This window comes from Cryptomeria japonica, chromosome 9 (genome assembly GCF_030272615.1).
Source record: "Cryptomeria japonica chromosome 9, Sugi_1.0, whole genome shotgun sequence".
Classification (NCBI taxonomy): Eukaryota; Viridiplantae; Streptophyta; class Pinopsida; order Cupressales; family Cupressaceae; genus Cryptomeria; species Cryptomeria japonica.
This window is the reverse complement of record NC_081413.1, coordinates 552,324,307-552,339,234: the sequence shown is the minus strand read 5'-3', so window position 1 is coordinate 552,339,234 and position 14,928 is coordinate 552,324,307.

Sequence of the window (14,928 nt, the reverse complement as noted above, 5' to 3'; positions counted from 1 at the left end):
TAAGAGGACTACTCAAAAACAAGAAGCAAATTTTATTATCTATGGACCACCAACTCCACAAATTGCTACTAGCCAAAATTTCAACCAAAAATTGATAAACTTAGGTGATTATTTAAATATATATGCTTATCAATTGAAAACAAATAAAATATAATAAATTATTTATTAATATCTATAAAGAAAATAAGAATTTTGATGGGGAAGTTATTTTTTCATGTTTCAAGTATAATTAAATTTAAATTTGATCGAAATGTATATTAATTTTTAAATTAAGTTTTGAGTATAATCACAGTTAAGTTAAATCAAAATGCCTTTTAATATTTGAATTAAGATTTTCTTGCATGCACAAAGTATAATCACATTTCATCACATCAGTATGACATGGAGTTTCTATATTTCATACTTATTATTATGTTTATCTTTGGAATTATTTGACTAAAATATGTTTTATTTCTTAAACTAAGTTCCTATGAACTTTGAGTTTAATATTTAAATTTTTTATCAAGAAAATTATCTATATATTTGACAACTAGCATTCTATTCTACAATACAAATTTCATACTCTCTTTTGGTGATTTGATAGACTCTCTTTTGGTGAAATTAAAATTGATCTTAAATCCTTAAAATTATTTAGCTATCTATATGGATGTACAAACCTTTAATTAAACCTCTTTGTGAACTAAAGATTAAAGAGTATCAATTCCACTAAATTCATTGGGGGCACGATTCTATCATCATCCTTTATGTTCAAAACCAGTCAACTTCGCCAAAATACCAATGGTGGATTGAGCATATACATTACATTGTCAATAATAAATAATACATATATTATAATATAATGTTATTTAGTATGAAAGTTGTTAGTTATTTTTAAATATAAAATAACAAATTTTAAAAATTTGTATTAATATTTACAAATGAAACTATCAAAATAACATATAAATATATAATATTTACTAAATTTTACAAAAAAGAATTATTTTTAAATATAAAATAACAAATTTTAAAAATTTATATTAATATTTACAAATGAAACTATCAAAATAACATATAATTATATAATATTTACTAAATTTTATAAAAAAAATAATTCAAATAATTAATGTTAGTTTTTTCAAAAAATTAAATTAAGATAACAAAAAAAATTGTGTCTATGTATGTAATAAATAATAATAATATAGATACCTTAAACACATCTACATACATAAATCTTGAATTATTTTATATGTTTAAGAGTTAATGTATGTTGCTTAGAATTATTTTATTTAGTAAAATGTTTTTTTTTAATATTTGCTAAAGAGTTACTATATTTAATTAATTTATTTCAGAGTGATTTTATTTGCTTATTTTTTTACTTAAGATTCATTTTATAGTTTTAATTTTTTTGTTAGCATGCTTGTGCTATTACACTTCACTCCTTGTTTTCATTTTAGTTACACCTTTTTACATAATAATGTTTCTAAACTAAAATAAAATAATTTTAAAGTAAATAAAATAACTTGAAGCTAATATTTCTTGATAAAGTAAATAATTATTTAAGCAATTTATGCTACTTATAGTTTTTAAGTAATGGTAAAACATGTTTTGGAGGGGCTCAAAACCCTTTTTACAAAATTCAAAATGTTGCCATAAGGATAGTCACAACCAATTGACAACCAATGGGCAACCAACACCCAACACAAACTCAAAAACACAAAATAAAGAAAGAAACTAACACAAGAAAACCAAAATAAAACCAACAAGACACTAATGGAGGTTTTTGAGGGCTACCACTACCTCAACTTCTAGCTAGTTAAGAATCTGATCCATATTTTTCATATCACTAAGATCCATCTTAGCTTGCTTTGCAATCTTCTTAAGGTTGCCCCAGGTGTGAGGACACAGTCTCTTCTCATCTAAAACTTGTTTATCCTTATCAAAATTATCCAAATCAAAGTATTATCAAAAGATTTAGAAACCTGCACCTTCTTCCATTTATCCACTGGGGTCCTTATGTTGTCAACATTGTTATGTATACTCATATAACTCATACTGACTAATCAGATTATTTTTTATATTTTTTGTCTTTGCCTTCAAAGCACCAATATGCCCCTAACAATCATTTTTAGGACATAAACATCCTTAGAAACATTTTCTAAAATCATCAGCATCTTCTTCTTACCCTCCTCTATCCTAGAGTTACAATTTCTTTTCTCAAGAACTTCATTTTTTCTCTTTATGGAATAGGTGTTTACATCGATAAGGTTAATTTTAAATAAAATACCACTTGGACATTATAGATTGGTCCACAACTATTTCCATGGAAATGTCAAGCAATTCATTTGAGTGGACTCTCTTTCAAAGTTAGTAATAGGGAATCCTTTTGCAGATGTCTAGGAAATAGGGGATAGGAAGCTCTTTCCTCACCACTCCAACGAGGAGATGGAGGAGAAAAATGTGCCCCCAAGTTTCCATTACAAGAGTCTTCATGGCCTTTCCCCAAACCACCTTTTTCAAAATTATCATGGCCTTCCACACTAGGGTTGTGATCCTCCTTGTCCCCTAGGATTTGCTTGCTAGTAGAAATCTCATCCCTTGAAACTGGGCCTCTAGAAATTGAGTCACCCACATTTACCCTCTTTCTTATCTTACTCTTACTCTTCACATTTTAGGGGGAAAGGGTGGGGCAAGCTTCCTTATCTTGGGAAGAAGGCACACTTGACTCTATACTCTAGTCCTCTTCCTTTAGATCTTCATCCCCTATTTCCTTATCTAATTTATTCTTAGTATCAAACCTCGACTCCTCATTTTCAACCGGAAGAGGCGAAATATTCTTTTAGTCATTCCCTTTCGAGGGAGATGGAAGGGACAAGTAAAATACTACATAATTAAGAGGATTAAACCCTCATATAGAATAGGGTTCATATCACTTTTTCTATGCTCCTTAATCCCTAGCTCCAAAGACGATAACAAATAAAAAGGTATTCACAACAATATTATAATCATGAAAGTTTTTGAAATGGAACTAGCTCCCACTCTAATGGCTCTTGCTCCTCCTTCAATGGAAACCAATACCATGACTATTATCACCCTTGCCTTTGAGGGTCCTGTACTTGTGCCTAGGTTGTGGGGGTTTTGTGCCCATTGGTGTCCTGGGGTCTTCAGGTTCTCTTATAGTTCTTGTTCTTTTGTGTGTGAGGATATTTTTCAGAATTTTAATCTCTAGCCATGAAAGGATGTTGTAAAATTAGCAAAAATATAAAATATAATATTTTGAATTGAAAAAATGGTTGCACCATTGGATTATGTTAGATATATATATTTTTAATATCAACTTTAATTATTAAATTTTATTTTATTTTATAAAACGCCAGAGACCTGAACTATATTTTATTAATATTTATAATCAAGCTTACATAGGTAATGATATTTACATACCACTGTTATGAGATAAATTTACTCTTCCCTCAGACATACTATATTGTACTGCTACTTTGAGGGGAATGTAGCCTTCCCTCATTTCTGTACATTACAACTGAGACTATTATTATGGGGGGTCTCTCTTCACCACTCTGTACAAAAAGATCTTGATACATGAAAAACAACCTTAATTGTTGTTGCGAGAGGAATTTGACCATCCCTCTATCATATACAGTAAGAAGGAGATTGTATGGCTGAACTAGGAGTTGCTTCATGTGGGTGATGAGCATAATTAAAGCTTTAAACTTTGTGAAAATATTGTCACAGAGATGTTGCCCCAGCTCCAATGTTGTCACAGAGATGTTATCACAAGAAGTCATTAATAAATTTCTTTTAAGTTTTAGAATTGGGTTTTAAGTAGAGCTCACAATTGAACTGATCTAAAGTTTACAGATTTAAAAAATTTAATGTTGACAAATGTTTGCTTCATAATTAGAAGCGGTGTTCAAGTGGAATATTGATTTGGGTATCCACAATCGAGTTAAAGGATAATTAAGAACAAATTCAACTAAATAATCACCTAAGCATTAGATGATTATTTAAATAAAAAAATTTCTCAACTGAAGTCAAATAAAATATGATAAATTGTTTATTAATTATTTATTATTTATAAATGTGTTCTAATTTTTTAATTAACATTTTCTTTTGTGTTTCAAGTATAATCACATTTAATCACATCAATATTATGTAGAGTTTCTCTATTTCATGCTTGTATTTTGTTGATCTTTCAAGTTATTTGATCAGAATATGTTTTAATTCTTAAACTAAATTTCTATTAACTTTGAGCTTAATATTCAAATTGTTTTATTGAAAAATTTATCTATATCATTGACAACTAACTTTCTATTCCACAATATAAATTTGGTAGACCCACTTTTGGTAGTTTCTTTTTGAAATTGACAATCAACAATTATAATTGTCTAAAGCAATGATGATAGTGAAGATGTAACCTGGTTTGAAATGCTTTTAAACACAAATAAATGTTTTCTTAGAGTTATTATTACTACATAAATATTTAAGATTATAATTATCAAAATGTTTAGTTAGTGATGTATGCATTTTGTTCATCTGTGTGTGTTGTCCATTACATTCAATAATTTCTTTCAAATACTTTAAATGATTTATTCAACCATTTCACTTCAAACTCATAACTAACAAACTCTTTATTATTATCTATGAATATTAAATATTTTCATAATTTGATATCTCTTCCTTAGATTTTTCAAATGAAAATTAAATAATTATTTACCATTAATTATTGAAAACTCTATATAAATTATAATCGACATAGTTGATGATACAACAAATTGTACTATACTTTTTATTTTAACTAAAAGAGACACACTCTCTCTCTATATTTTAAATTTAAAATAAATTTTAATTAAATTAACCAAAAAGTATATAAAATTTAATAGAAAATAGTATTTAACTAAAATAAAGTGGAAAACCATCTAAAAAAATCACAAAACTTATATGACAAATTTAATAAATAATGGAAAGCCCTCTCAAAAGATAAATTAAGGGGTGATTAGTTAAATAATTCCAACTCTTCTTCGTCATCCACGATAATACAATTATTTTCCTTAATATTATCGGACAACAATTCTTTTAATTTTGAGGAACAACCGCTCAAGTCTATTCTTTTAAGCTCTCTAAGATCCCCAAAGCTTAATGGCCATTGTTACAATCCAAAAGACTCATGCAAATTTAACTCTTCTAAATTTTTAAGTTGCCCAAAATCTAAAGGCAACTCTTCCAACATAGAACATCAGCTCAAATCTAACACTCAGATTTTAAGCTGCCCAAAGCCTAAAGGTAACTTTTTTCAAAGGTGAACAATTTGTAAGGCCTTTAAGAATCCCATAATTGTCGTATTGGGCATACTCATTTTTATTTAAGCTAGGCAAAATATGTGGATAGAAGCCATCTATTAGCAACTGTGTTAAATTGTTAAGTTGCCAAGCTCTAGAGGCAACTCTTCCAAGTCACATATCATCAATAATCAAATGATATCACAAGAATATAAATTTACATCATATTTTGCATCATAATGAATCATCAAAATAAAATCGATGTCATAAGTATCTCAATTATAACATCAATATCCAACTCAACAAAATATAACAACAATCATGTCCTAAATTACATAAGCAACATAGCATAGTCTAACAACATGGATCACATGAATGTAATCATTCACATAGATCACTAAAATGAACCATACAAAACGAATCAAACATAGTCTAACAAATCAAAGTAGCATGTATTTGAAGCAAGGCATTCAGGGAAACTACACTAAGCTAGGCCACATTAATATGAAATATTTCTATTAGAGGATATTTAATTACATCCCTCTTAGAAAAATTATTTTCTGACAATAAATATTTTAATTTTGAGGAACAACCAATCAAATTTATCTCCATCTCTATGAGATCCATAAAGCTTAATGGAAATTCTTTTAACCTTGAACAATAGCTCAATTTTAACCTTTTAAAAAAAATTTGAGCTAGGCAAAGTCTGAAGGTAACTCGGGTAAATCTTCTAACCTAGAAGAGTGGGCTAATACTAACTTTTTTACTTTATCAAGCTAGCCAAAGTTTGAAGGTAAAACACTTAATGTAGAGTAGTCTAGTATATTTACAAAGTTGCCAAATTGCTAGGTTTCCTAGAGTCTTGGGACAACTCTTTCAATTTATTGTATATTCATATAGAAACAACCTTTTTAGATTATTAAGACCTTCCAATCTGGAAGGAAGTTCCCTCAACTTATGTCAACCCCATGAAGTTAAGTTGTCTAATTTTGTTATCTTTTCCACTCCATCTCGTAACCTTTGCATATTTGTGAAACCAGATAAATTATACATTAAGTGAAGAAGCTAGAGTGACTTTGGGAGGAATTTTAGAATATGTAACTTTGCTCTCAAAATAACCCTTATTACCATAATGCACAATCTTGCATAAAACTATGATATTTAAACAATAATTATTAAAATATTGTCAAATTTTATTATATATAATCCAATGAAAGCTAACTAAAATGAGAAATATGGTCTAAATAAGATAGATCTTTCTTTATACAAACTCATGACCACATGTTAATTTGGTTAGTCACATAATCTATATGAGATATGATAGCTTCAAAGAAGTGTCAAGGGTTGAATGATGGATGCTAGTTCCACTTAGATTCTCAACATATTGATCAATGTTTAGAGTTCTCTTTTATTATGTTTAATTTTATCTCACCCAACTTTCATTAACTCATTATTATTCAATTGGTTTTCCACCAATTATTTCTATGAATTTTTTCTTTTGATGAATTTAAAAAAAAAATCAATAGTTAAGATGCTTGATTTTTAGGTTTGCAACTTACAAAAATTATTTTTCTTCACTCGAATTGTCTCAAATAATTTGCATCTTATTATAGGATTTCATGGATCCACTATTTCCATGAATTTTTTTAGGCAAGTTTTTAGGTATTAGTATGTTTTAATTTTCTTATCAAATTTATTTTACGCATCCACCAAACAAATATTTAACTTGAATTATCTAAAAAACTATTTAACAAATTATTTAGACTTTACATTTAAATATTTAAAAGATTTATATAAAAAATAAACATATATATAATTAAAAAATATATAAATTAAGAATATTATTTTAATAATTGCAATAAATTAATAATATAGCTCTAATTGCTATAATAATAAATTAATAAATAACAACAATATAATAATAAATATATACACACTTTTATAATATAACTATAATATATTAATAATATAATAATTAAAATACAAAATTGATTAATATTTTTTCATAATTTAGAAATTATGATTATAATTTAGGGTTTAAGTTATGCTCAATGTTTAATTTATGTCATGTATAGTTTTTAATTATAATAAGTATTACAACAATGGTTAAATTAGGATTCAATTAGGGATGGAATTCAACTAAACTTATATCAACACTAATCGTAATTTATTATGTTACAAAAATCAATTATTCAAAAGAAAAACCTATAATTGTCTGCTACCTTGGTATTCCTTTTTCTGTTTCACCCTCTACTAAGGAGATGTGGCAATGGTTCAAAAGTAAGATTGACAAGAGGCTGCATAAATGGAATAATAGGTTCCTTTCTCTTGTTGGAAGAATCCAGGTTTGCCAAAAGGTTCTTTCTTCTTATAGTGTGTATTACTCCTCTACTTGGATGTTTAATAATTACCAAATTCTTGATATCCAAAAGACTATTAGGTAGTACCTTTGGTCTGATGGCTAAGAAAATTGGTGGCCTTGGGTTAAAAGATCTCAAAACTCAAGGCATTGCCCTCACTGTGAAGTGGATCTTTCATGCCTTGGATGGTATGGAATCCTAGGAAGTCTTGATTAGAAATAATATTGAGAGAGGTTTCCCTAAGAATGCTAAGTCTTGGAAAGGCCTCCCCCTTGCTGATCTGGTGGCGGGTAGTTTTCTTGTTTTCGTGCAAGGCTCATGCGTCTTTAAATCCATTTGGAAAGCTTGGGAACATGTTAGACGTCTTAGTGGCAGCTCTAGAGTTAGCAACAATGGTGTTCTCCATGGGGAAAGATCGATTTGGTGGAACCTTTATCCTACTAATAAGCCCTTAGCTCTCACTCAAGGCTATTCGGCCAGGCTATGGGCTAGATCTGGTATAAGATATTTGATGGATTTATTTGAAAACAATGCTTTGATCAGTTGGGACATTCTTAGCTCTTCTTATAACCTTCCTCCTACCCAGAAGAAAACCTACCTTATGATTAAAAGATCTTGTGAGAACCTTGCACTGCTTCTCAACGCTGATGTTGACTCACATAGATTTCATACTTTCAATTGGCAAGATGGCTCTCCTCTGCCCAAGATTAAAACCCGCAACATCTATGAGTTTATTTCTAATGATGCTTCTATTATTAACCATGTTAATCTGTTCTAGTATTTGGATTTGTCTATTAATTCTTGGCAAAAATGTTTTCTTCATCTTTGGAAAAGCCCGATTCCTCCTAAAGTGCAATGTTTTAAATGGCAGCTCATTTTAGACAAACTTGCCTTGAGAAAAGATCCTCTTAATGCTGACATATGTTCCATTTGCAGAATTCCTGATACTTGTAGGCATATAGTCTTTGACTATGCTTTTTCCAGGGAGGTTTGGTTAATGTTTGGTTTCTGTATTCCTAATCATGTGACTATTTTTGACATTGTTTTTGGTTATATCTCTAGGCTTAAGAAAGATGCTAATTTGTTCTGGTTTATTTTATCTTCCTATATCCTTCGGTTCATTTGGAAGAAGAGAAATGAAGATAGATTTCATGGCATTGATAGAGGTCTTACCGAGTCTTTTCATAGACTCACATATTATAATATTGCTTCTCAGGTTTACTTCTTGATGAATGTGCAAAGACATAAGCTTCTCAGGTTCCTCAAAGATGGGCACACAACTATGTTCTTTTATGAAATGAAGGATGGGTACGAGTGGAAGAGGCTCACGGACAACCTGACATCTTTTGCTTTCCATAAGTTGCAAGAGGATATTAACAGCAATAAGATACCTACTACTGATCGCATCGCCATGCTTGCTCAAATCCAAGATCATAAGAAGGTGATCTAGATGGAAGGAGCTACGGGTTGGACTAATTGGGTCGAATCCTTCGACCACATTTTACATTAGTTCTTTGTTGTCTTTCTTTCTCTGCTATTCCTTTTTTGGGTCTTGGACTCTTCAGTGATGTACTTTTGCTACTCTCCTCTGTGACTTTGGTGGTTGAGGCTTAGCCTCCCTTGATTCCAGCTCTTGTAATTTTTTACTCTCGATTTTTAATACTAAAAAAACCTATAATTGATTAACAATTCTCCATCTAGAAGTTTAATCCACTATGATTTTGTTTCAATTTAGTAACCCAAATTTAGATTGTCTTAATTTAGTTATAGTAATTTTATGAAACATTGAAGATCTCTAAAATGGTAGAAATATAATTGACGTATAAATAATTATGTTAGAAAAAGAAATTATTCAAAAGAAAAACCTAAAATTGATTAACAATTCTCCATCTAGAAGTTTAATCCACTATATTTAAATTATTATTAAAGGTGCATAAGAGGAAATAAGCCTCAATAAATTACTATTATAATTTTATGGGTAAGCTAGGGCTATGGTTTAATTAATATTAGGTATATATTTTTAATTATAATTAATATTACAATTATGGTCAAATTAGGATTCAATTAGGCCTATATTTCATTATATCAACCCTCATCCTTACCTCAACTTTTATCCTAGAATAGTAAATCTAATCATAAAGAGTAGTCTTAAATTCCATATAAGTTTCTTGATGATTTTATTTCAATTTAGTGATCCAATTTTAGATTGTCTTAATTTAATTATAAGAATCTTATTAATATAATGTACTGTAATTTATTTATTATTTCTAAATTTGATCATCTAAACATTTATTTCTTCAATTTTTTTTGATCATATTCTATTGACAAATCTTTATTCACATTTTTAGGATTAATTCAATGAATTAAAAATTATGACTTCAAATATTTAATTTTGGTAGATTACTCTTTTTTTTTGTCTTTTATGTCTTGCATTTTTTTATTAGAGTAATATTTAAAAGATATAATATAATTAACTAAAAATTTAACCTAAGACTTACCTAACACCAATTTTAAATATAACCATAACTTAACCCTAATCTCATCTCTAAATGAATTATAAATTTAATTATAATAATTTTTTAAACAAATTTAAATTTTTAAATTACTCTAAATCTTTCAAAACTCTGAAATATATATAATATTATAATATATCCTACTATTTATAATACAATCTCATTTCTCAAAATTAAAATTAAAATCAAATTTCGACACATGATTTTAACCTACAATGCATATTTCTAAATTTCAATTATAATTCAAATCACTAAATTACTAATATTTGCCACTACGTGGCACTTGTTAACACTTGTTAAATTCCTCCAAGGATCAACAACAATGAATAGAATACTAGAAATACAATGTTCTATTTTAATTTTATCACCAAGAATGAACATGCTAGAACATGGAAATACTACAAGTATTTGTTTGATTATTTTTTAATTTCTTTTAGCAGGAGGAGGTTCATTTTTATAGATTTTAGATAAGTCATATTTTTATTTATTCTTAGAATAAAATAAAGAATACAAAATTATAAATTTTTTTTGTGTAAATTGATTATAAATTAAGGTATATGGCTTTTAATTTTATTTTTTAATAAATATTTTTAAAAATTAATTATAAACTAATTTATTTTATAAATTAAGTAATATAAATTTAAATTTAATTTTTTTATAAATATTTTAAAGTTAAAATTTTAAAAAAAAATGTATAACTAATATTTTAAAATTAATTTTTTAAATAAATGTGTATATATTGTTTTTAATTTTTTCTATAATACATGTTTTGATGTAGTTTGATTTGTTATTGTTTTAAGAATTTCAATTAAAATTCTACTTTTAGATAGAACTATAGAAAATAAGAATGTAAATGCTATTTTCTATTATGATATATTTAATGAATTTTATGACTTGTACTATTTTGATATAATTATTTTTTATGTTTCATTAGTTATAATTTTTATAATAATGTTTCACTTGATATTTATGAAAAAATAAATTATAAAATACATCATGAAGAACTATGTCTTTATTAATTAAGAGTAAAGATTAAATTTGAGGTCAAAAATATTATAAAGTAATTTGAATAAATATTCTATCAAACTATTAGTTTTTAATTTTTTTCATTATATACCTTTTTCCAATAATATTTATTTAAGAAATAAATAAAAATCAATTTATAAAATAAAAAATACATTCTTTTACAATTAAATTAGAGTTTGGAGTTATTATTTTCAAGTAACCTTAGGAATTAATCTTTTTAAATTAGAATTAGGGTTATATTTAAATTAAGGTTATTATTAGGGTTAGGGTTATCTTTAATATTTTGTCTCTTATATTTTCTTGTATTATAATATTAAAATTATTATTTTAGTTAGGTTAAGGTTATCCTCATGTAGTTTAATGCTACTATATAATACTCAACTTCATTTTTCAAAATCAAAATTAAAATCAAACTACAATACATATAAGTTTAATCTATAGTATATATTACAAAAAATAAAATCCTAGGTACTTTTGTTATTACATTTATTACTTTACTTCTATTACAATATTAATTTTTTTAAAATTTTTTTTAAATGAAAGTGCACTGTAGCTTGATAGTTGTCAAGATAAGATGGTATTAACCTTGCAAATCCTATGTCATTCATATATCTCCATGTTTCCTAAGATATGAGGGAAAAATATTAAATATGTACTTAATGGAAAATCATAATTATATTTTCAAGAAGTGAACATGTAATGGTTATAAGGATGAGTCAAAATGGATAAAATTTACTCTCTTATGCATACACATTGGGATATGAAGAGACATTAATTGGGCACCCAAGATTTAAGGTGAAAGGTAATTGTTGGGTGATCCAAAGAATCACCAAGGAGATATGGAGTATTCAAGATGCTAAATATTTGAGTGGCTACGGTGTAGGCACCCATGTTGGAGGCATTTGAGGGAAATTAATATTCTATTATTTCTCATTGTTATCTAATCTTTTAAGCATGGGATTTTGCAATTGTTTTCTTGCTTCTTGTTTTGTGAAACATTTGTTGTTTTTTCTCTCCCAGATTGCTATTGATTGGAGTAATATTATAGTAGTATCGTATGAGTTGTTTGCATGTATCCAAATGCTACTAGATTTTGTTAGAGAAGTGAAGTGCATTATTATCATTATCTACCTTTTGAAGATTAATAATATAAAGTTTCCCTCTTTCTCTAGTGGATTTTTTTGGAAAGGTTTTCTCCATGTAAATTTGATATCTTATTGGTTTTTTGATTTTTCGTTCATGTTGAATAGTGCAATCACATTTATGTTTCAAATTGGTAAAATTAATTTTAGATTTGAAGTCATATACATCTTAGTTCGTATTACAAGCTTTCTTCACCTTTTTTTCAACAATAATGAACACCCTAAGCTCATCTCTGCAAAGCAATAATGTAAACATGTTATAATGCACTTAAGTTATCACATGGATGGACCTAAAAGTGGTTGTGGCCACTTTTTGGTCCCTTGTCTTTTCACATATGCCTAAATCAAGGGAATCTTAGACCAAGGAGAGTATTGGGATTTAGTCCAACCAATTTCAGTGTCATGACTCCTTTAGGCTTTTAAATGGTTGATCAAAACCTTCCCTTGTTTTTCTTTGTAATTTCTATACATTAGAGCTTGGACTAGGAGGTTCATAAGTTACTTTGTTGGTTGATAGATTAATACAACTTAGATCTCTTTGGATGTGAGCTTTTCCTTGCAAGGATTTCTCCACATATATCCTTTTTGGTTATTTGCATTTGATTTATCATGGTTAAGAAACTTGGATGCATTAATTTTTCAACAAATTTTTATCATTTATTTCTAGATACATTTTTGGCAACTAATTAGAGAAAAGGACGCCCTTCTTTAAAGTTTGCAATCAAATTTTTAACTAGAGTGGGAGTTTGTTATATTTTTTTTTAGTTTAATGTTTTAGGTGATTGAGATCATTGCTAGCTATCTCAATTGGAAATCAAAAAGTTTGATGGAACATTTTTTAATTTTGAAAGTTAAGGATGTGAGATATTTTTTATATATTTCTTATAAATTAGATATGAAAATAAGTTATCATATGAAGAATAATGCCAATTAAATTAATATAGCTATGTAAATCAATATACACATCTTATATACATCTATTTAATTTTTTTGATAAATATAAATCATAAATTATTTTATTTATTTAAAAATTATTTATTTTATAGTTTTCCCGAGATTGTGAAGCAATCTTGGCCACTCTGCCCCCAATGTCAATTACTCTTTCCCCTATTGCAATTGCAGCTGACAATTGGATGTCACTATACAAACGGTTCACTTTGAGTTGAAAAGCCTGTAAAGTATCGGCATTCACTGTAGCGGTAAGAAACCTTCACACAATCCAGACATTGGATTTACATTAAATATGTTGATTGAATAGATCGTCGACGCAGAGACATATAATGATTCCATTGAGAAAAACAAGACTTACTATTATTTAGGCCAGTTATAACTAAAATCTAAATTGATTGTAAATTTTATTTCTTATACATCTGCAGGTTTTGGTTTGACCTATTAACAATTAGATTATAGTCTAATTTGTATCAGCAAACATTATCAATTTGATATGAGTTATAGGGAGGAGAGAGTTCATAATAAGAATTCCAAATAGTTTAGAGGGCAATATTGGTTATGGTTCTTGATGCAAAAGAGTTGAATTAGGATGTGAAAAAGAAGATAATTAAGTTAAAAGAACCAAAAAGACAAAGGTAAGGGTAGAAGAAAATAGATGACTAGCAAAGGAAGCTATAAAAATTTGAATTTTAGTTGAAGGAGTTATGGTGGATATTGATGTAGTATAGTACGGCAATAAGAAGAAAGCAAGAATAAAAAAAATTGTAGAAGAGACAATGTAAGAGTGAGAAGAAAAAATGGTCACAATAAATATTGGTCTTGTGAGCAAGAGTAGTTTTCAAAGAGAAAAACTATAGAATCTAAGATTAGTCAATGAATAGAACTGCTAGAATAGGGAAAAACTAACTCCCTTATAACTTAATATAATTATCAATGGATGGAACACCCTTAGATGTGATTGGAAAAGCATTTTGGCTAGAGGAGATGGATGAATGGGATGAAGATGTTGAGGAATGTTACTTTGGAGAAGAGTAAAATATCGATAATAATAATGTGAGAGTAAAAAAGTTCAAGAATTGTAATGAAATTGTTCCCAGAAGAACACATTAGGAAGGGCTAATGATCTGTAAAACAGTAAGTAGGTAGTTGGACATAATAAATAACAATGGTATCTAATTTAATGGAATTGATCAACTCAAAAGCAATAGTTCTACCATCTAGCCCAAATTTGTGCGAACTATACTCACAAATTCTAGCATCACGAGGAAAAATCAATCCAAATCACCGAGAGTTGAAAAAAAATTAACAATCAGATTTTTCACGTTGTTTAACATTTAATTTACTTAAAAACTCATTTAAAATATTACTTGCAGCAACAAAAGTTGTCTGCATCAAATAATTGAACTGACCTAAAGATATTGGCTCTTGCAAGTTGGGAGATGCACATGGTTGTTCCTACAATAATGCACTGGACTCCCTCATTTAGTTTCTCCTTCTGCTCTGGAATTTGCTCGTTCAACTGCAGAATTTGCTTGCCAAGATTAAGCATCGTTTTCAAAACTTCAAGGCACTCACTCTTGTTGTCAGTCACGCTTTGCTTACAGACTTTTTAATTGATCAGCATCCACAGAAAAGATGCGTCTAATCTGGTTTCAAAATCGTGTTA